Source organism: Lagenorhynchus albirostris, chromosome 13 (assembly GCF_949774975.1).
Source record: "Lagenorhynchus albirostris chromosome 13, mLagAlb1.1, whole genome shotgun sequence".
In the NCBI taxonomy this organism is placed as follows: domain Eukaryota; kingdom Metazoa; phylum Chordata; class Mammalia; order Artiodactyla; family Delphinidae; genus Lagenorhynchus; species Lagenorhynchus albirostris.
In genome coordinates, this window is record NC_083107.1 from 36,948,435 (window position 1) to 36,971,786 (window position 23,352).

Below are 23,352 nucleotides of genomic sequence, written 5' to 3' on the forward strand. Positions count from 1 at the left end.
CAAGCTCACCTAGAAGCTGGCATGAAGCGAGAACATGCGTCTGACTGCTTTCTGGTCTGTAAGTCCTAGAACAACTATCAGCTAAATTCAAGGAATTTGTTTCATAGTCATTAGCAGTACCCTTCATGTTCAAAATTTAAAGGGAAAAGTACATATGATGAATCTATTTACCTACATTCCCCCACAGGTGACATTATACATCAAAGTGTCTATAGGACGTGTTTTGGTCCCCATTGATTATAGTTCCCCCAAAACCCAATGTGGCTGATTTTCTCAAATGGTATTTATCATTTAAAATAAAATCAATCACTAAGTTCATCCTTTAAATAAACATGCATAGAATTTTCAGAAAAGGAGAAAGGAAAATTTAGTAAACAATGACAGGGAATTAACCCTCCCAGAGGCCATCCTGCCCCTGCCTTTAGTAAAACTGGTAAGAATTTCAGATCTTCAGTGTATAAGATTATGTCATTATAAAACAAGGCTCGTAGATGTTTTGAGGATGGAAATGTTCCAGATCCATAGTTAGTCTGGTACCCGGAGTCAGAGAGCCCAGAATTAAATTCTGGTTATGCTACCTACTACTAGCTGTGTGACCTTATGCAAGTTGCTTGACTTCTCTGAGCTCCAGTTCCCTCATTTGTAAAATGGGGATGATATAACCTACCACACCAGGTGCTGTCTACTGTGCACTGGGCTTTCAATAGTTTTCCTTCACAGGTTCTGATTCCTCCTCCAAACACTAAGCATACTTCTCAAGTTTTATCATTCATTGCCTCTTTTACAAATATTCTCTCTCTAGAAACCCATCTATCCATTGTCTTAAACATTACCTCCAGAAGAAGTATCACAAGTTGACCCAGCTAACTCCAGATAGTAAATGCCGTGTGGAGTTTCTCTTCCTGGGACCCCCATCTGCAATGGATCAACTTCCCATGTGCACTCCCCAGCAGGACCTTGAATTGCTTCTTCCCCCTGCTTTACACATCCAGCACATCTGTGTTCCCACCTCTGTAACATCACTTGCACCTCCTCCTCACCTGTCCTCTATCCCATTCAGGCTCTGCCACTGGCTACTGCAGGAGCCCAATGCCTTACTTCCCACAGCTCCCAAATATGCCCTGTTCCCCAGCTACTCAGTCTTCAGCCACTGTACATACATTCCCTTCTCACGCTGTTCCCTGGTTTGGTCACCACCACCAACATGGCACCGCTCCCTCATAGCCTACTGTAACTGTGTTGTCTTCTAAAACTCCTCTCTGCTCCATTCTTGGAGCTTAGGGCCTCATGGCCTCTTCCCCTCTTCTGTGAGTTCTCCTGCCCAAGGATAGGCCCCAGCCTAAATACCAGCCTCATTCCTCCAATCTTCTCACTCACATGCCCTTCTGGTCCCTTTATGATGATTTGTGCTTCCTTTCACACCACCTCCTGCCAACATCCTCCATCTCTATACCATATACACTTGAACCTCCACCAGAGCAAACACATTTCTCTTCCAGAAAAATCGCAGCTTCACTCTGCCACCTGAGGAGTGCCCTCTGTCTGCCATGCCTTCCTGAAGAGCTTCTACTCCTAAATTAGGTCAAGTGTCACTCCTGAAGAGCCCACCTCCCAGGAGTTAGGGCATCCTCTGTGATCAAGGTCTTCACCCTGTACCACCATTACCCCAGTACATGGCATCTGAGAGTCATTCAGCATTTGCTGAATAGAAAGGTATTTGGGTCATCTGGTCAAGTTCACTGAATACAGATGTTCAGTAGAAATTAGATTACATATACATGCCCTTTCTCCAAAGAGATGACATAGGAAAAATCACTTATATGTGTGCTAGTCAACGACACATATGTATTTATAGAAATCTGTCTCACCTGGGCGGGTGCAGGCAGGATTTGAAGAGGTAAACTATGGTGAAAAGCCCAGTCCAGCCCCTCATTTCCCACAGGCAGCCCAGGCCCTCCAGTGTGGGAATGCAGGAGCGTGGATTCAGCAGTGCTTCTAGGTGAGGGCTCCATCCCTCCTCTGGCAGCACACCCAAGCCAACTCTCCTTCATCCCATCCCCACAGAGAGGAGCCTCCACATTCCTTCCTGGTGAGGGGAGGACCTCCAGCAAGTGTTACCCCCACCAAGGCCATGATAGCAGAGGGACAGGGTGAACGTGCGTAAAGGGAGGCAGGCCCCAGTACAGACTGGAAGCTTGGAGGCATCTATTTACCTAGGTGGGAAACCATTTTAGAAAAGAAATGCTGCAATGCAGGCAGTCACTTCTTGGGGAGCTTCATGTGCTTTGGAAGCCCTTGTTAAGACCCTGTACATGGCTATGGTTTGGTAAGTGTTTCCCCTCCAAGCTCCAGGACCTATGTACAAACCAGTATAGTCTGGCAGGCTCTCAACAAGCCCTCAGAGAAATCCCTAGAAGATTTCTCTTTGATTCATCCTTCCGTTTGCTTAGTTGGGTTACATGGAATGTATTTCAGTCTGGGTCCAATCAGGAGGCAGAAACCACACAGTAATTCAACCAGGGGAAGTTTAAAAATATAATAATTGAGTAACTATAAAGATGGAATAGAACTCTAATGCCCTGCACCAGACAAAAAGTACCCAAGAAAGGACAAGCGTGGAAGAAAAGTTCAGAGCTTGTTGAAGTAGGTATAGGGGGCAGTTCCTGGGTGCCCAGGCCAGAGATGGTCCAGTCACCAGGAGAGCAGGAACAACCCTCTGGGATGCAGGCACAAAGCCTGGAACACGCAAGAGTCCCCACCAGGAGGGTTTCAGGAAACAAACCTTGCAGACTGCTGGGACGGTGTGCAGAGAGAACGAGGGTGCGGAAGGAGTCATGCACACACAGGGAGTCCAGCTGCCGCTGGAACAGGAACTGGAGAGGCCTCCCTCTGCACGAGCTTAGCACGTCAATGCATGGCTCGGACAGGAACAGCTCAGGGCCACTGCTCAGGACAAAGATCAGGTGGCCAGCTCACTAGACAGCCAGGATCACAGGGCTCCCAGTGTGTATACATGTGGGGGCTGAAGAGAAGCAGCGACCTGGGCTGGGCACAGGCTCCCCCTTCTACCACGGCTGCCAGAGCCAGAGAGAGGGCACAGCAGCCACATGCTAGAGAGCTGTGGCCTGCAGACCCACAGGAAAAACAGCAGGCTCTACAGGAAGCCTGGCTCTAGACTCTGGGAACCAGGAAGGAAAAGCTCTTTCTCCTGCAACATCCTCTTCAGAGCCCTCAACTTAGAGAAGGCAAAGGAAAAATATTTGAAGGCTCTGATCCATTTTCACAGATCAGGCAACAAAGGGTGAATTTGGAGCTGACAAGCAATAGTTAAAAACTGATACAAGTTAGAGATCTCTATATCACCAACCTGAAGTCATATTCCAACCATGAACACCGTTACTCAAGTCTGGAGTTAGGGGAAACGTGTATAAAACATGGGTCCTGTACAGTGAATTGATAGACAAGCAATAAATACGAGACAGTCCATTTGTCAACAGCAGAGGACAAGGCAGGGACCTGAGTGGGGCTTGAAATAGGGTAGATTTCAGATATGTGAGGAGAAGCAAGGCAGGCAAGAGGTGGGGGGCTGGGTGGGTAGAGGGTGTCTGCATGCAGAGACCAACACAACCAGTTTGTGGCAGATGGGTGCTGAGACCACTAGAGAGAATAGATAAGCGCTGTTGAGCCCAAGGGCTCTCCACGGGATGGGAGTGTACCATGCCTACAACTAACGTTAACAAATGCTGCTGCCAGAGGGATTGTAGGAATGTGTTTTCTTTCACAGCCCCTCTATTAAAAACAAACAAACAGAAGACTGACTAAATCACACAAGAATATGAAATAGGGAAAAATGAAGAACTTCCAAATTGGATGTCCATGTTGATTACAAATACAGTTGTATACTGTGTTCAGAGATTTAACTTCTATAAAGCAGATTAGGTTCACAAGCGGAAGACAGCATGATCTGAGGGGTCCATCTTCTATCATCAGATCTCTAATGCACCTCTGACAGAGTACAGGCATTTGGCCTGGCTTACTAATCACTAACCCACGAGTCGGGGACTTCCCTGGTGGTCCAGTGGGTAAGACTCCACACTCCCAATGCAGCGGGCCTGGGTTGATCCCTGGTTGGGGAACTAGATTCCGCGTGTCACAACTAAGAGTTTGCATGCAACTAAGAGTTCGTGTGCTGCAACTAAGAGCCCACGTGCCTCAACTAAGACCCAGCACAGCCTAATACTAAAAAAAAAAAAAAAAAAAAAAAAAAAACCAAACACAAGTTGTTTCTGATTTTCCCTATAATCGAAAAAGAAAAACTGATGAACAACCTCATATGTGCATCTTTGTCCATTGTCTTATTATTTCCTTTGGAAAAATTACAAAGAGAACATACATTTTTAAAGTCATTTAGAATATAATCAAATTATTCCCCGTCCCACCCATCCCCCACCAAAAACCATCCCCCACCAAAAACAAAAGCCAGATTGATTTATCCTTTCACTGTACACACCCAAGAGCACAGCACTCTCCATGTTGACTGTGGACACTGTCCTTCTTTTTAATCTTCACAAAAAAAGGACTTCTGCTTGTTTTAACTGACCCATCGTCATTCATGTGCTTCCTTCCTGACTTCCCACTCCTCATGCCCTTTGCCCATTTTCCACACCGGGATATTCTCACCTCATTTAATCTTTTTTTTTTTTTTTTAATTTATTTCTGGCCGCATTGGGTCTTCATTGCTGTGCACGGGCTTTCTCTAGTTGTGGTGAGGGGGGGCTACTCTTTGTTGCAGTGCACGGGCTTCTCAATGCAGTGGTTTCTGTTGCAAGGCACAGGCTCTAGGCACGCAGGCTTCAGTAGTTGTGGCACACAGGCTCAGTAGCTCCGCAGCATGTGGGATCTTCCCAAACCAGGGCTCGAACCCGTGTCCCCTGCATTGGCAGGCGGATTCTTAACCACTGCGCCACCAGGGAAGTCCTCATTTAATCTTTACAAACTCAAATATGTGAAGCAGTTACTCTGAGGTCACAAAGCTAATCTGGGTGGAGCCAGAACTTGGACCCTGGACCCTGCCCCCAAGTCTAAACTCTTTCTACCACACAACCTCGTTGCTCAAAGAAGATTTCAAGAATCCTCAAATAAAGTTGCACTTTAAAAAAAAATTACTTAGGAAGTGAAATCATTGCATCTGTGGATACCCAGAAGATGTAGGCCGTTTCAAAGAAAGCCAGGCAGTTGCGTTTTGTTTTTAAGCAACATGAGAAAGGAATAATGTAGACAGAATCTCCAGAAGGGAACCAGTCGGTAGTCTTAAGGTGCCCAGAGGTCCTGGTCTGGTAAGGCGGTCCCCGTCCCTGCTTTGGGCGGAGTCCCTGCAGGTCTGTGGTAGGTGTTAATCCACACTGAGGAATGAGAGATCAGCAGCAGTTTCAACCAGCCCAATCTAACAAACCTGTTGGGCAAACCCTTTTGGCAAGAGCTTTTACACAGAAAAAGCCCCGCCTCTCCTCTCCCCCTCCCTTCCCGGGGGCACCACAGCCTGAGGCTGAAGGGATCCCAGGACGATCCTCCCACCTGCTAGAGGTTAGATCCGAGTGGGCCTGCAGCCCAGCTCTCCAGGCTCTGAGAGGAAGGGACACTGGCCGTGTCAGAAAAGGTGATGGAAGAGCAAGTGTTGGCCACAAACTGTACCCTCTCACCCTTTTACTTGTTTTCTCCAGAACATGCACATGCATTCCACACACAGACCATATCCCGAGTTCATTACCAAAAAGAAGCTACAAGAATTTCTTTTCCAGGGCCTTATAGCTCAGCTACTCCAACCACCTCCTGTACGGAAGAAGAAACCAAGATGCAGAGAGGCACAGAGGCTTGCCCAGGGTCAGCATAGGTAGGAGTCACACAGTGAGAATCATCATCACGGACAAAGTCGCATTCTCATAGCTTCTTGTGAGCCATCAACATAAAATACAAGGCCAGCAAGGCGGACTGCAGCAGCACCACCGTGAACCCGCCCCGCCCCCAGACAGTGGTTTTATTACTTCCTTTTTGCTGTCTTTAACACTTCACACACATTTATCTGACTTGCCACACCTCTTCGGTAACAAGTCTTACACAACCCACAGGGCACATGGCCATCAAGACCAGGGGCTGGGCCATTTCATTTCAGTCTCTCTAGCGTCTGCCACTCTGACAACATATTGACAGTCAATACATTTGAGGACAAGAAGGACATAAATGGGGAGGGACAGTAAAGGAACGAGGATTAAATAAAGGAAAAATTTCTATTCCTTGACCTTCTTCAACTTTTGCCCCACACAAATCATTGTTGAATAATTACACACACAGGCCCTGCATTTCCAGGCCCCCCAGAGACCCTCCCTGGCCCCTGGCTGTCTATGTGTCAGGCCAGGACACTCCTCTTCACAACTGTCATAAGCCTTTTCCAATTCCTGTCCTTTCCCCTCCATGCCTCACCCTCAACCATCAGGACAGCATCACTGGGTGTCATCTCAATGCAGGACATCACCTAAAAAAATCCCAGGAAACAGTCTCATATGATTAAACAAATCTGTAAACAAACTAAGGCCCAAGGGATGGGAGGAGTGGAGGAAGAAGGCAATTAAAAATTAATAAAACTGCTCAAGCATAAATTACAGTACTGGACTAGAAACTAAGTTATCATTATATAATATAAACTATATTACATAAACTAAGTTATCAAACTGACCTTGTATAAGTGCTTCTGGAAACAAGCAGGCCATCAGCCATGGCTTGGCAATCTTGGTGGACAGAGATGGGGCGGGGAGGAGGTAACTTGGGGCTTGCTATGTGGGCTACTTCTGCCTACAGTCACACATAGAGAAAAGCTGGTGAAACCAATTAAGAAAGAATATTTTCACATAGGTACTGGAAAAGAGATTATTGTCATTTTACACAGTAAATGCATGAAATACTCAATTAAAGACTAATTTAACGGGACTTCCCTGGTGGCACAGTGGTTAAGAATCCACCTGCCAATGCAGGGGACATGGGTTCAAGCCCTGATCTGGGAAGATCCCACGTGCCGTGGAGAAACGAAGCCCGTGCACCACAACTACTGAACCTGCGCTCTAGAGCCCGCGAGCCACAACTACCGAGCCCGTGTGCTGCAACCACTGAAGCCCACACGGCGCAACAAGAGAAGCCACTGCAATGAGAAGCCCGCGCACGGCAACAAAGACTAGCCCCCACTCACCGCAACTAGAGAAAGTCCGTGAGCAGCAGTGAAGACCCAATGCAGCCAAAAATAAATAAATAAATCTATTTAAGAAAAAGACTAATTTAACAAAATCAAAAGTTGACTCTCCTCAAAGTTTTAGGATTGACTTTCAGAATCACATCACTCCTCACCACTTAATTCCATGGGCTATAATAAATGACCATAAAGAGAAGTAAAATTTTTTAGATTTTAAAACAATCACTTTAATGTTAAGCACTTGGGCAGCCAAATTCAATCTGCCATTTTCCCCGACAGAGATTCACCTATGTCACTTCCGAAAGGTACTCTACAAACTCTTTCAAATCACCAATGCCCTTCCCAATTCTATTAAATTTGGTAATCCTTGTCCCCATGAAATGTAGGGTTTGAGAGCACCTCCATCAACTCTTGCAAAATAAAAGTTTACATTTGTTTACATTTATTTCCAAAATAAAAATATATCTCCCCAAATAAACATTGTTTGAACATGCTACAAGCTGGGATTGCATTAATACCCGTGACATTCACTGTGTTTTTCTTAAATAATTTAATAAATTGCCTTGGGAAGTCTCAATTTCTTGGCTATTTGGATGAAGGTTTCCAGTGACAAATTTCCTTAAAGAGCATTTGCCCTTGGGTACAACAAAGGGTACAACAAAGGGGACACAAGGGGACACCAAGGAGCATAAAGTGCCATGCCTCGGGCTCCAGGACTCCCTCCTTAGCCATTTGGAGTCTCTTAGAGAAGCAGCTCTGAGATAACTGCCTGACTCACTCTTTCAAAAACATGCATGAAAATCACAGAGTTGTACAGAATTGGCATGTGCAGAAATGTAAATAATGCTGTATTAAAATAAAAGGAATCAACAGGTGTGACTTCTTGAGAGAGGAGGAAAAAAGAAATGAAATGAAGAAATGGGGTGGAGGTACCAAGGACACTCCTTACAACAAGAAAAATTAACAACTGCACACCAGCCTCTACCCACTCACCAGCGGCTTTTGTAATAGGGAAGAAGAAACATGACTCCATATTGAATCTGTTTCTTTTACTTTAAACTTTGCGTTCTATTGCTTTTGCTACAAGTTAAGAACGTTGCCTATAAGCCTCCAATATACAGGACAGTCCATTCTCAAGGCTCTGACCTTTAAAGGTACAACACTTTCCCATTCATATAAAAAGCTGCAGAACAGAGAAAAACGTTTGTCTTGTTGGAGGTTTACAGGAGCATCATGACCTTTAGACACCTACATGGACAGCTGCAAGAACAAAGGATTCTGACACCAAGAAGTCTGCAACAACCAGCCACATCCCCTCCCCTTCTAGCATAAAAGCAGCCTGAATCCTAACCCAGGTAAGATGGTTCTTTTGGACTCCAGTCCACCATCTTCTCAGTCTGCTGGCTTTCCGAATATAGCCCCTACTCCTTGCCAACAATTCATCTCTCGATTTACTGGCCTGTAATGCAGTGAGCTGTCCAAGCTTGAACTCGGTAACATTTGTCCATGTGCCAGGAATTGTGCCAAAGGTCCAAGGGCATACACAGTGGTTACTGAGGTATCCTCATTTTACAGATAAGTGAACTGCTTCCAGAAACTTGTCTGAGGTTCCCAAGATGGAGAGTGGAGGGAGGGGGCAGGAACTGGGAACCCAAATGGGCAGCTCCCGGCCTGCAAGTCCATCTCAGCTGCTGCCAAACTTGAAGACAGGCAGAGGGCTGCATGGATGGCACAGCTGGGATGGAGGAGCACTTGGCACCCTGTCCTCATTAAGTGCTCTCACAAAGACCCCATCCTAGATCCAAGTATGCCACCCTCATAACCCCCTCCTGGGACCCAACAGCCCTTAAGAACAACTGCTGTCCTCACTCACACCATCGCTCATGCTGGCTCTCCCAGCCTGAGACATCCATTCTCTTGCTTCTCAATCCTGCCCCCACGCTTTAAGGTACAGGTTCAAATCCCACTGCCTTCTCCATAAGGACACCCTTGGTTCCCCTAGTGCACTGTATCTAATCCTCTCCTCCTAGCAGCTGGGACTCCCCAAACTGAAGCCCCTCAAAAGGACTGCCAAGAGCTAGTTACCCAGAACCTCCCTACCCCCAGCAATGCTTCCCAGCCTGAACAGTTCCAGGTGAGCTAAGATCCACTCTCCTCACCCTGGAGGGAGGCAGGACCAAGAGGCTCCCCAGCCCACAGGCTGTAACTGTGAGGTGAAAGCACCCCAACTGCTGAGCGCCAGGCTCTGCTCTTCACACACAGAGTATCCAATGAAAATACGTGCCCCTGGGAGACCACCTCTTCTTCAGAGTCAGAGGCCATCCTCCTCCCAGAAGACAACCTCTCTAGTGACAAGTGACCCTGGGGTGGCAACTTCAGGACAGGGTACCAAGCAAGCAGAGTGGCTCCCCTCTCTCCCAGCCTCCATCTCCCAGATTCCTTTCCTGCCCCTTCTCCCTTTCTCAAATGTTGTTAAATTTCACCAAGTTACCGATGGGTGCTTGAGGACTATTCTTAGATTTTTTTTAATATCAAAATTAATCACATGGATTTAAAATATACATCCTCAAAACAGTGACCTTTTGGCTTTTTGTCCAAATGTTCTATTAAAGGGGAAGCTGTTCAACCAAGACTTATGTCTACATATTTAAAGAAGGGATGAAATAGTAACATCGCTTTCTCTGGCCACCTGCCAAGAAAAATTTATGTTGTCAAAATAAAAGAGAACATGTTGTTTGCTCAATATATGAGCACACTGCTGAGTAGCTTAGAAATTGGGCCTCTTTTACAAAGCAGTTTAAATCACCTAATTTTATTTACTTTTAAAATTTTTTATCGGAGTATAGTTGATTTACAATGTTGTGTTACGTTTCAGGTGTACAGCAAAGAGAATCAATTATACGTATACATATATCCGCTCTTTTTTTAGATTCTTTTCCCATATAGGCCATTACAGAGTACTGAGTAGAGTTCCCTGTGCTATATGGTAGGCCCTTATTTGTTATCTATTTTATATATAGTAGTGTGCATATGTCAATCCCAATCTCCCAATTTATCCCTCCTCCCCCTTACCCCCTGGTAACCCTAAATTTGTTTTCTTAAATCACCTAATTTTAAGTGTCTCTGTGAATGTCACCTTCATATATCATAGATTATCACCTCCTTGGAAATATCGGGGACCACAGCAATCTGTGTCTCTCAGTGTCATTTGCAGGCTGTGCCCACTCCTTCCTCCCTCGGGGGGTCCAATCACTCCCAGAACTTCTGTCACCTCTACACTGATGACTCCCACACCCACACCTGGAGGTCCAGCATGAGCTTGCCCTCCCACTCTGGGTGGTGCTCACATAGCATCTTAGTCACGTGTGGGGCAGGGACAAAAAAAAAAAAAAAAAAAAAAGAGAGGCCATCATGCTGAAACCAGAGATGGCTGCCTGAGGCTTCATTATATCACTCTCTGTTATCTGCACTTGTTTAAAAATTTCCATTATAAAGAGGCTTTTTTTTCTAACGAGGATCCATCAGAACCTTGAGGAAAAAAAATTCAAAAGAGAGAAACAGTCAGTTAAAAATAGGAGTATTCATGAGAGATATTTTAAGTTCATCTGAAGGAAATAATTCCTTTTGTGGTGAAGGGAGAAGAAAAATAAAAGGGTTGCATCTCATTTACTTAAAGAATAAAAGCTACATAAGTTCCTTATAAACAAGCATTAAATTTAGCCATAAAATAATAAATGTAAAATACATGTCATGAGTCCCAAAGGTTAAATGTTTATAGAGGATGGTATTTGTAACAAACCCACTTTGACCCTTTCACTGTTAAGACAAATAGATTTGATTCTGAAAACATCACCAGGCTTTTCACTGAACAATCTATACCCAGACTTGAAGTTGGTTTTTGTTTTTTTTAAACAACTGTGTTACTCCCTGATCAGGACTCAAAAAAACAAGAAACACTTCAAGAAGCACTTGGATGTTAAGTGCTTTTCAAAGAAAATAAACAACAACAGAATTCTAAAGCACAAATTATAAGCCTTAGCAAGTTAATGGTCCATGGACCATAAATATGGTCCATATTCATGACTGCAGTGGATTCAAACAATCAACATATGAGCCTGGCTGTGCAGGTTTTTTCCTATTATGCAGGGGGTGGGGATGAGGAGGGAACAAGCTAAGTGGGTTGCCATGGTTACAAAGATATTTAATGTCAGCTCAGGGACCAAAATCTACTTCAAGTTCTCCACATGGACCAGGCTCCCTTTTCAGTAAGTCAATCCCCAGCCCCCACAAGATTACTGTCCCCTGGGACAGTCCTTGCTGCTGCTCCCCTGGGGTCCTGTATCAATGTCATCGTCCACCTCAAAGCTCTCCCTCTCCAGTAGCTCCAGGCACAGGCTGCTCTTTCCCTATCCGACAACTTCCTGAAAAGGTTCCATGTCTTGTTACGGCCCTTTGTTGTGCCTTGACCTTCCCAATCCCCTTCACCCCTCTAGAATCTTCACAGTCCGCTGCCTCTGCTGACTTCCCAGAGCACCTAACACTGCTGGCCACCATCCCTACTCCCACCCCAAGTTCAAGACCATCCATCCCCTAACCCCAATTCTCTACTGGTTCTCTTGCATCTTGGCAGCCTTTGCTCCTGGCCCCATCCCCCAAAATGGGCACTCTCCACAGTTCTGGGTTCAAGCCTATGGTGGGTCTTCCTTCACCCTACACTCCTGTCCTCTGGACCCTCCTTCCACACCACTACAGCCTTCGAGTCCCAAGGTTATGAAATGTCCCAACGTACCCCTATCTGTAGCTCATTTACTTCACACCTCCCTGGATTGGTTTCCAAATCTCATCCCATCCACTATCTTTTTCTCTCTCACTCCCTTTCAAATAAATAACACACACAGGCACACATACACTTTATTTTTTTATGTACCACATCCTCTTTATTTTTTTTAACATCTTTATTGGAGTATAATTGCTTTACAATGGTGTGTTAGTTTCTGCTGTATAACAAAGTGAATCGCTATACATATACATATATCCCCAATCTCCTCCCTCTTGCATCTCCCTCCCTCCCACCCTCCCTATCCCACGCCTCTAGGTGGTCACAAAGCACCCAGCTAATCTCCCTCTGCTATGCGGCTGCTTCCCACTACCTATCTATTTTACGTTTGGTAGTGTATATATATCCATGCCACTCTCTTTGTCCCAGCTTACCCTTCCCACTCCCCGTGTCCTCAAGTCCATTCTCTACGTCTGCATTTTTATTCCTGTACTGCCCCTAGGTTCTTCAGAACCTTTTTTTTTTTTTTTAAGATTCCATTTTAATCCTGTACCGTCCTTGACCTGGTTTGGGCCCTCAGTTTTCCCCCAGCAAGACTGATGAAGTGACCTAATTCAACAAATATCAAGCACCTACTTAAACCAAGCAATGTTTCAAACAGACCACAAATAAAGAAGTTATATGGTCAATTATCATAAGGTTGATAAGGGCTTAGACGAAATATAAAGCACAGTACAGGGGATAAGGATGGGGACAGTCAGAGAAAGCCTCTCTTCTCAGAAGGAAGGTGGAGGGAAAGGGGCAAGACAATTCCAGGAAGGGGGAACAGCCAGTGTAAAGGCCAAAGGCTGGATAAGGTCAAAGGCCATGTGGCTGCAGAGACTTGAGCTAGGGGCGAGGCAGGAGAGCCAGTGAACTGAGCCAAGGGCCTGACAGGTGACAGAGAACTTTGGCTTTACCATGAGGGAGACTAGGGGCCAGTGGAGGATTCTAAGTAGAAAAGTATGTAAAGCAATTTCAGTTTTTAAATATCCCCCCAGCTTCCTTCTGAGAATAGACTGCTGTGGGGCAAATAGGAAGCAGAGAGCCCCGTTAGGAGGCCGTAAAATGACCTGGAGCCATGATTACACCTACCTCACGTCCACCTCTCTGGCTCAAGTCATCCTCCTCAACACAAGCCTGACCATGATATGTCACCACATCCTCTCCACAAGAACTTTCCATGGCTCCCCATCACCTCCGTAACTATCAAGTGTCACTTCTTCACATGGTCATCAAGGCTGCTCTGTGCCCTATTACCCCTCCCTAAGCAGCATGCCCTCCAAACCCACAGGATCACCTGCTGTTCCCCTGACACATCGCTACAAGCCTGCAATCCGCAATTGCCTCTGCCCTCCTTTCTCTACCCCTAAGTTACTTATTCATCCATCAGGGCTAAGCCCAAACACAACTTCCTCAGGAGCCTTTCCTAGCTGACCCCAACACTGCACTCTTCTTGGACCTCTACCAGACCGCTGTTTCATCAGTTCCTGGTTAGAGTTCCCACCAGATTGCTAACTCCTTGACAGCAAGAACTGTGCCTGACTCATCTAGGAATACACAAGGGGCCAAGCACAGTGCAAGGCTTCCACTAAGCGCTCAATCAACGCATGCTGGCTAAATGAACAAATTGGCCGTTTTGTTACATATCTTTTTGAGGTCTTGGGGGGTGGAGGGGTGGGCGGAGTTGTCCAAGGACAGGTTTTCCTGCTTGGCTACTGTAATCTGGAGGACAGGGGTCCCTCTGATGGAGCCCCTGGGGACTCCATGGTACAGTCACAAGTAGGGATGTGGGGATGGATCTGAACCCAGACCTTCAAAGTCTTCTGTCCTCTCAGCCAGGTATCTCTAGGAAGGCCCGTACAATTTGCTTTACATTTGCCCAAAGCGTTGGCAACATGTTTTTCCTAGTCTCATTCTAGAAGTATACAGATGTGCACAAAAGCACCTAGAAGGATCTCAACCCAGTTAACAGTAATTACAGTATTAAGAGATGGAATTAACTTTATTTTCTTTTACTTTATCTTGATTTTTCCCTAAATAAACATAAGAAAAAAATCTCTTAGAAAGAATGCCATAGTAACATCAAGTTACATTTAAAAAATGGTTCCAAAGGGCTTCCCTGGTGGTGCAGTGGTTGAGAGTCCTCCTGCCAATGCAGGGGACACGGGTTTGTGCCCCGGTCCAGGAAGACCCCACATGCCGCGGAGCGGCTGGGCCTGTGAGCCATGGCCGCTGAGCCTGCGCGTCCGGAGCCTGTGCTCCGCAACGGGAGAGGCCACAACAGTGAGAGGTCCACATACCGTAAAAAAAAAAAAAAAATGCTTCCAAAAATAAAAAGTATTAAAAAAAATGAAAACAAAAACCACATACACTGGAGACATGAGACCACTGAATATACAATACCAGTTACAGAGGAAGACTGTAAAAACTGAAAACATTTTAAATGGGTTGTATGAAGCATGCAATTAACAACTGACCCTGTGTTTTCACTTCTGAAATAATTATTTTACAAAACATAAAATAGTAAAACATTGTTCTGGGCATCCTGGGCACTTACTGATGCCGCTTATCTAAATTAAACTCTTCCATGGGTTTCATAAACACGTGTAAACTAGCTGTCATCACTGCACCTTAGCTCACATCACACAGGTGACCAATCAGCTCTAAATGGAACATTTCAATGACTGTCATTTTATGACTTACAGAGGAAATGTCAATTAAAAATAATAGGGGATCGAGCTTCCCTGGTGGCACTGTGGTTGAGAGTCCGCCTGCCGATGTAGGGGACACGGGTTCGTGCCCTCGTCCGGGAAGATTCCACATGCCGCGGAGCGGCTGAGCCCGTGAGCCATGGCTGCTGAGCCTTCGCATCTGGAGCCTGTGCTCCACAACGGAAGAGGCCACAACAGTAAGAGGCCCGTGTACCGAAAACAAAAACAGGGGATCAACTATCAACAAATAATATGTCTTATTTAAGCTGATGCTACATCAACAAAGCATTGACTCAACAAAGATTTGGCTTCTAACTTTCAATAAAACACCTACACAACTTTTATAGTGAAACAGCATATTAAAACACAGAAGATACATTTGCTTTAGTTACCATCTTTTTAAAGAAATAAAAGGGGGACAAAGGCACTGTGTGTATGTCAGGCACAGTGCTAGGTATTTTAGGTGCATGATCAAATTAATTTTCTTAGCAAATCTGAGCTAGATTATCTCCCCTATTTCACTAATGAGGAAACGGGCTTAGAGTAATTTATCACACAGTAGCCACCGTCACACAGTAAGTGGCCAAAATGGAACTCAAATCCAGGTCTGTTTCACAAAAGATTACACATTCTATGATTCTGGAAATGCCACTTACATGAAGTTCAAGAACAAGCAAAACCAATCTATGACGATATGCAGCACATCTAAGATGATATACCAAGTCAGAATAATGGTTCCCTTCAGGGGCTGGAGACTGACTGGAAAGGGGCACAGGGACCTTCTGAGGTACTGAAAACGTTTTCTTCTTGATTTGGTGCTGGACACATATTCATGAGCTGCACGCTTAATATTAGTGCACTTTACACACTTTACTGTATGCTATGCCTCAAGTTTTAAAAAAAAATCCTCATTTGATTGACTCCAAGTTCATGTTCTTTAACCACTAAACCATCATACCACTATTTGACAGAACCTGACCACACTCTAGAATTGATTCTCTTAGATAATCAGTTTTTTTAAAACATTCTGATTAAGTGAAGTACACCCTAATCACATCAGAGTGAAGGCATCTGAACAATAAGCTTATTTTTAAATGCCACAGAATGAAAAGTAGAAAGTATCAATTTCCTTGCTACTGGGAATTTCCTGTCTGTAGCCACATCAGAATAAAAATAATTTTAAACCTTGCTCTAAAGGAATGTTCATAGATGTACAGAAAATAATTTGTAACAAAATTCTTAATGGGCTTCCCTGGTGGCGCAGTGGTTGAGAGTCCGCCTGCCGATGCAGGGGACACGGGTTCGTGCCCTGGTCCGGGAAGATCCCACATGCCGCGGAGCGGCTGGGCCCGTGAGCCATGGCCGCTGAGCCTGCATGTCCAGAGCCTGTGCTCCACAACGGGAGAGACCACAACAGTGAGAGGCCCGCGTACCGGGAAAAAAAAAAAAAATTCTTAAGAGTTATCTATGGAAGTACCTAAATAAAACTACACAAAATATTTCAAGACATACATTATAATTTTATCAACAATGTTGACCCTCAAAGGAAGTTTGAATTTTGTTACAAAAACTAAGAAAAGGCAAGACAAAACTGGTGGGCAAAGTGCATAAATCTCACAGTAGAGGCAACACAGTGAGTGTAAAAATCTCAAAGCAGAGTTATAACAAACCGAAAACTCAAGTAACTTTTCCCAGCAGTAAGGTGATTGTGCCACATATGCCCTAATAACAAATTCTCCATCGAGTAGAAAGTTCTTCCCATCAAAGCTTTGTTCAGACTAGCAAAAACTCATCATCAGCTGGTGATGATGAAATCATTACATCAATTCGCTCAAAGCCTCACCCCACACATACATATACCTCTTAGTCAAGCGGTAATTGCCTCTCCTGAGAGAGGAATTTATTCATCCACAATTTGGAGACATATTTGGCAATCACCTAGTTACAGTTTTACCACCTTTGGAGAAGTGGGGAGGGACAGCTGGATCCACACCTGTTGGGTGTATGGTCTTTACTGGGTGCTTTTGAGTATGCAAGCCAAGAAATCCAACCTTCAAACTCAGAGCCCAGTTTAATTCATGTTTTAACATTCTGTACACACCAAAAGTGCCAGGCAGGGCTTCCCTGGTGGCGCAGTGGTTGAGAGTCTGCCTGCTAATGCAGGGGACACGGGTTCGACCCCTGGTCTGGGAGGATCCCACATGCCGCGGAGCAACTAGGCCCGTGAGCCACAACTACTGAGCCTGCGCGTCTGGAGCCTGTGCTCCGCAACGAGAGGCGATAGTGAAAGGCCCGCACACCGCGATGAAGAGTGGCCCCCGCTTGCCACAACTGGAGATAGCCCTCGCACAGAAACGAACACCCAACACAGCAAAAATAAATTAATTAATTAATAAACGCCTACTCCCAACAACAACAACAAAAAAGTGCCAGGCAATTGACCGAAATGATTTTAGTTTCTCCTGAGCATTTGCATATAAGACCAAAAGGCCTTTATGAGAATTTTTCAGTATCGACAACTTATGCACCACTATGGGGCATGCGCAAGATTACATAACCAAATATTATCCCAGATGCAAGAATTTCAATGTTTATAAAAGTAACCATTTATATTTATTAATTTTTAAAGTCCTTAACAAACTGCTCAATAAAACTGTCAAAAAAAAAAAAAACCTGAGTCAAATATTGTAGCTATTAAGCAAGCTAGAATGAATGAAAAGCACTGACCCGGTATGTTAAGAACAGAGTGTGTTTTAAGTACATTCACAGTCCTGGTTCAGCATTCCTAAATTATGGTTGGAGGGGAAAACAAAACAAAACAAAAACAAAAAAAAACAGCATTGTCAGAAAACATTAAAAGGGGAGCAGAATATGCCACCCCAAGATATGTCACTTTGACACAATGATTATTTTGAATTAAAGTTACTTGAGAAAACAGCCAGTGTAAGGACATTTTGATTCCCCTTTGTCCCCCTGAAAACAGGAGATAAATCTTCCGTAGGAAGGTACCCTCCCCTGCACCAGGAGGGTAGAAGGCATTCTTATCACCAGAGATAGGGAATTCAGGGCTGAGAAGCCTGCACAAACCTTGTTACTTCTTCACTCATCAGTCACCCTAAACCCAAACCCCTTTGTTTTGTCAATTCTTCACAAATGTATTTGTTTCCTTGTCTCTTTAAAAGGTACGAAAGCTGCCTGCTTTGGTCACTTCTTTGAGTCACATATTTTTATCCTTGTACATATGAAATTTGTTTTTCTCCAATTAATCTGTCTTATGTCAACTTAATTATTAGATCAGCCAAAGAACTTGGAGGGGAAAAAGAGAAAAGTTTTCCTCTCCTACAGTTTCAAAGTTTGAGAAACAAAGGATTCACTTATCCCTGCATCAGCTGAAAAAGCCCCACACATTTGTATCCAGAACATCTTAGCTTTATACCAACAATGCACTGGGTAAAGCAAAACGATTTTAACTTTTTTGGGTTCTCATTCATTTCCTAATGTAACTTTTTTTTTTTTTAAGCCATGCATCTGGGCAAACTGTACAGTGAAAAATCCACCACGAATTATCAGTTCCACTTTCCTATTTTTAGCAAACCTTTAGTATCTTAGAATTAGAGAAATCTAAATTGTGGGTTTTTTTTAAAACAAGGAAATTTTCAAAATTATAAGCCACCTATATATACTCAACTCTCCATCCAGCAAACCCAGGAAAAAAAACCAATTCATAATTTTTACAAGCATATTATGTTTATTTTCCTCAAAAGATTACCTCATTCCCTGGATTTTAAAAACTATCTGCCATCTGCCAAATTTGGCTGATTTCAGTCTCCAACAAATCTAAATGGTTACTGTTGTTGGTAAGGGGAAGTTGGTGCCTGGAGGAACTTCTATATTGATTACACAACGACCATCACTTATTAAGCACTTCTTAAACCCCACCCCCCATGATGCACAGCTAGGAGTTTGGCAAACATTATCCTATTTGTCCTCAAAAACAATCCTGTAGACCAGACACTACCATCCCAAAACCAGACATGGAAAATGAGGCAGGGATGATAAACAACTTGTCCAAGGTCATGGAACAGTATGTGGCGGAATCAAGACCAGTGAACAGTGAAGGTGGGAACTCAGAACTCTTACGGAGAATTAGGCCTGCATCATACACATGCCATCTGCACAAAAACTAAATGAAGAGCAGTGAGCCCCTATTGCAGGAAGATTCCCAAGGGAAAAAGCAGTATCCCAAACTGAAAAAGTACTTCCTAATGGCAGATCTAAAGATAAAGACATTTGTAAAGGCTTGGCAGTAGGAAAAGGTTTACTCAAGTATAGGGCTCCCTAACTTCCCTGGTCTTAAAATCCAATCTGGTTTAAGAGCACAGGGACTCTGTGTAACATTCTCCCAAATTCCACCAGTCTTAATAACCTCTATTTAAAAGAAACAGAAAGGACTTCCCTGGTGGCGCAGTGGTTGGGAATCCACCTGCCAGTGAGGGGAACCTGGGTTCGAACCCTGGTCCGGAAGGATCCCACATGCCGCGGAGCAACTAAGCCCCTGCGCCACAACTACTGAGCCTGCGCTCTAGAGCCTGCAAGCCACAGCTACGGAGCGCACGTGCCACAACTACTGAGCCTGCGAGCCTAGAGCTCGTGCTCCGAAAGAGGAGAAGTCACCTCAATGTGAAGCCGGCGCACCCCAACAAAAACCCAACGCAGCCAAAAGTATAAATAAAAATTTTAAATAAAGAAACAGAAGAGGGAACTAGGGCAGTGGGAAGAAGGGACTGCCCAGCCCTATCCTCCTTCTGGGGCAGCTGTCAGATAACACCTGGGGGAGACCACGCAATGGCTTGGGTTGAGAGCCCTAGGATTGGGCTGGGTCCCCGCCTTCCCAGTCCCATTCTTGGCCCTGTCGGCCACCTCTTTAACCAACCCATTACCTCCCCGGAGCAAAATTACACTGGAAGGATCTGTTTTAACAAGTAGAAGCCCATATTCACCAACCGGCTTTGCAATCTGAAATCTACAGCAAGGCTCCAACAGGGGAGCGGCAAGAGAATATGGTATAATTGTTCCAAACTACCGTTCTACGAAGTTGGGGAAGTTCAGGAGGCCATGGGGGGGCAGGAGAGAAAAGACAAACATACCACCCCTACGTTTTAAGAAGGAGAGGGAGCCTCCTCAACAAACCAGGTTTAAAACGTATATATTATTTTCAGAGATGAGCTTTCACGCTCTGACACTTGTGGGGAGTATCTCGGCTGCTCCTCCCCACTTGATGGGGAGCCAGTAGGTTCTGCGGCTCCCCAGCCCTAAGTGGAAAGCACTGTGGCCTAGAAATTAAGGTGACTTAGTTTTATTGCCTCCAGAAGGGTCCGCCTGCCGTCCCGGGGCAGCCGTCAGGACCCGCGCCCGCAGCCCTAGAGGAGTCCGCCCCGAGCAGCCCCCCACGTCCACCCTCCACTCCAGGTGTTTCGCAGAGGCCGGCTAGGCACGCTCCCGCAGCACCCACCCTTCCCCCTCCCCAGGTTTCGGTCAAGTAGCCGGGTTAATCATTCAACGCGGGCGGTGTGGAATATTTTTGTAGAGGTCAAAGCAAAAGGTTCTTTCTAAGTTTCACAGAAATCAGCCTTTAGGGACCCTGAGGTGGCATTGGCAGGCGGATGGGGCTGGGGAGCGACTGCTGGCGGCCCTGTAGCTCACAGAACACCTGATCTCCCCATGCGGCACGGCAGGCAGCGCAGTGCGAGGGTGGGGTGCGGGGGTGTAACGCGAAATCCAGCAGGGCCCCCTCCCCAAAACGTCTGTGCAACCCAGATGAGGACGCCAGGCCTCAGACGCCCCTTCCCAACGCCTGCATCACCCCGACGCGCGCTCCCCCGGAAGTTGGGGTGCAGCGGGGAGGCGGAGATGTTCCCAGTTCCCGGGTCCCGGGGGGGGAATGTGGAGTGGGGCAGGAAGCTCAAAAGACAGGCTGCCGCGGGTTGCGTTATCCTCTTCCTCTAGGGTAAGGAAGGTGGCGGGGGGGCCGAGGGGGAGGACCGGGACGCCTAAACGCCGCAAGAGCCACCTAGAGACTGTTTCCTGCTCTGGGGCGCCAGTACGAAGCCGGAACCGGCGAGGAACGGGGCTGTGGAGGGAAAGAGGATGGGCCAGTGGAGGGGGAGCCGGGGACCAGAGAGGTAAGAGGGCGCAGAGCCTGCCTGGGGAGGAGGGAGGCGGCGGGAGTGCACACCCGCCCGGCCCTACCTTGTCCGGGAGCAGCTCCTGCTCAGCGGGGCGGGGGCGGGAGATCGCGGCTGCATCCACGTCCCGGCCGCTCCGCGCGGCTCAGCCCGGCGACCGCCGCCGCTCTCGCTCCATGCGTTGCGCCCGCGATGGGCGACCGGGTGGTGTCCGCGGCAGGACGGCTCCGCCTCCGCTTGGCCCCGGCTCGGCTCAGCTCCGGCACTTGTTGCCGCCTCAGCCGCTGCGCCTCACTCCCGGCTCCGGCTCCGGCTCCGGCTCCCGGCGCCGCCGTCGCCGTCGCCGCCTCAGGGCTCCCCGGCCCGGGCCCGGGCCCGCCCCCGCCCCCGCCCCACGGGCCAATCAGGCCCGGCACCGCCCCTTACGTCACCGCCCCGCCCGGCCCGCCGCCTCGCGCCCCAAGTTCGGGGCAAGCACAGCTCCAGTTTGTCGGGCGGTGGACGCGCGGGACCGGCGCAGGCTGGTGCTCCTCTTGGCATCCGGGGACCCTCCGGGCCCTCACCTGGAAAGCAAAGGCTTAAACTGGGGGAAGGGAACCCCGAGAACTAGACCGTCGGGGGAAAAGGGCGGCTTGAAGTTCAAAAGAACTATTTTCCAACTCCAGTCTAACCTTAATCCCTCTTGTCGCCCCTCCTGCAGTACATCTGATGTTGGGAAACTAAGCACATGGCCTGGTGAGGACTCCAGTGGCGTCTTCTGGCCGGAGTCAGTTTGTGACGGGTCCTAGACCGAACCCCGGCCGCCAAGTGCTTGGGCAGATGTGTCTCCGCAAAACCCAGGGTTGCACCATGGAAGATGGGGGTAGCTAGGGGGAACCGGAGCCAAAATGGGACTTGACCATTGCTCTCTGCCCATCCAGTAGCTGCCGCCACCTCTTAGGTGCCCAAATGACACCTACTTGACACTGCCACGCCATCTTCGGTTTTATGAAGCCTCCCAGAACATGGGGAGAGGTTTTAGTTCTCATTGTGGTGTCCTGTAGAGGGTTTCCTCGAGGTTCCAGGCGAGTCTCGGGAAGCCAGAAACGCAAGATGCCCAGACGCTCGGCCTCGAACCCGCGCCGCGGCCCAAGGGACAGGGCGGATACCTAGGTGCAGCCTTAATGGCTGAACTGTGACATACATTCCCACCGCAGGATGGGGGCTTGGCGCTAACCACACCCAGCCGCGGGAATTCCGGGGACCACGACGCACCCTCCTATCCCAGCGCCCCCGCCGGCTCGCCAGAGCACTGCATTCTTAGGTGAGTCCAAGTTGCTGTTGACACAGCTTTGAGGGCCCCAGGTAAGCCTCGCACGACCGGATGGAGAGGTTGCCCTGGCCTGAAAGGCCCAGTGCAGTGCAGTCAGCTCGTTTCCCTTGCGCTCCGCCAGGAGGTAAGCCTGGCCAGAGGCGCACTTGAAAGCTCCCCCCGTCTCTTGGTATTTATCTCTACACGAAGAAAGCAAGCCCCTTTAGATAATCAGACTAAGGAATTAAGAACACCACACCCTCAATTATTTGCATTTTTCAGAAGGCTTTCTGAGGCGGAATTAGTTGAAAGAGAAGGAATTGCTAAAGTAGTCATTTCAGGCACCTTTGAGCTCAGCCTACTCAACTATGGGCACTTAATCCAAACTCAGAGCGAAAAGGAAGAGCAGGTGGATGCACTGCTGGATGCACTGAGCCACGTGGGTGCGGTCCTCTAGAAACGAATTCTGAGTCAGATCTGGGAAAGTTTTGATTTGCAGCCTTCAGTCCTTTTTGCTTTTATGTTGATCACATGATTCTCCTAAGACTGGGATGTAAAGTCCAAACAGTCAGATTTTTGTGTACTCATAGAAAAACATCTGGAAGATACAGACAGGCTGTTAACCACCATTACCCCAGATGTGGGATTGGGGTTTCAGAAGGAGGGGAGATGAGTTTTATACCCTTATTGACTTTGAGGTTTTTTTCCAGTTATATTAACTCTCATAATTTAGAAAACTAATGAAACAGATTTAAAGAAATAAAAATATTAGAAATTCTTTTAAGAACTCTTCAGAGTGTATAAATTAATAAACAAATGAAGCCTGAGTCTTTCATTCTGTGTCAACATAATTAATCCTGAGTCCGTGTTCCTTGGTTTAAATAAAAATATCTCTGGCAGCTCTTCTGATCTTTAAACGCTGTGAGGGGACAAGACTGACATCTGAAGATTTTTTTCTGCCATCAGATCAGTATATTGTTTCTACACATATGCCTTCCCTTTAAATGCACTCGCACTAGCCACAGACATACTTTCAGGGACTGCCAGCCAAGGGGTTTTAGTAAAGGAACTGCTACAATGTCAGCTGGCAACCAACAAGGAAATTAAGC

General features: G+C 46.6%; 1 protein-coding gene across 3 annotated transcripts in view; it reads right to left on the reverse strand.

Annotated features, from left to right (window-relative positions):
* Nucleotides 1-21,263, reverse strand: part of B3GNT2 (UDP-GlcNAc:betaGal beta-1,3-N-acetylglucosaminyltransferase 2) — a 160,439-nt gene extending 139,176 nt beyond the window's left edge. For 2 of the 3 annotated variants that reach the window (XR_009544125.1, XM_060169378.1), the window contains exon 1: nucleotides 21,017-21,263. The gene's annotated coding sequence lies outside the window, so the exon portion shown is untranslated. Of the gene's footprint in view, nucleotides 1-6,730; nucleotides 6,847-21,016 lie in introns of all 3 variants that reach the window. The other variant, XM_060169379.1, reaches the window with a different exon arrangement.
* Nucleotides 21,264-23,352: the final 2,089 nt, after the last annotated feature.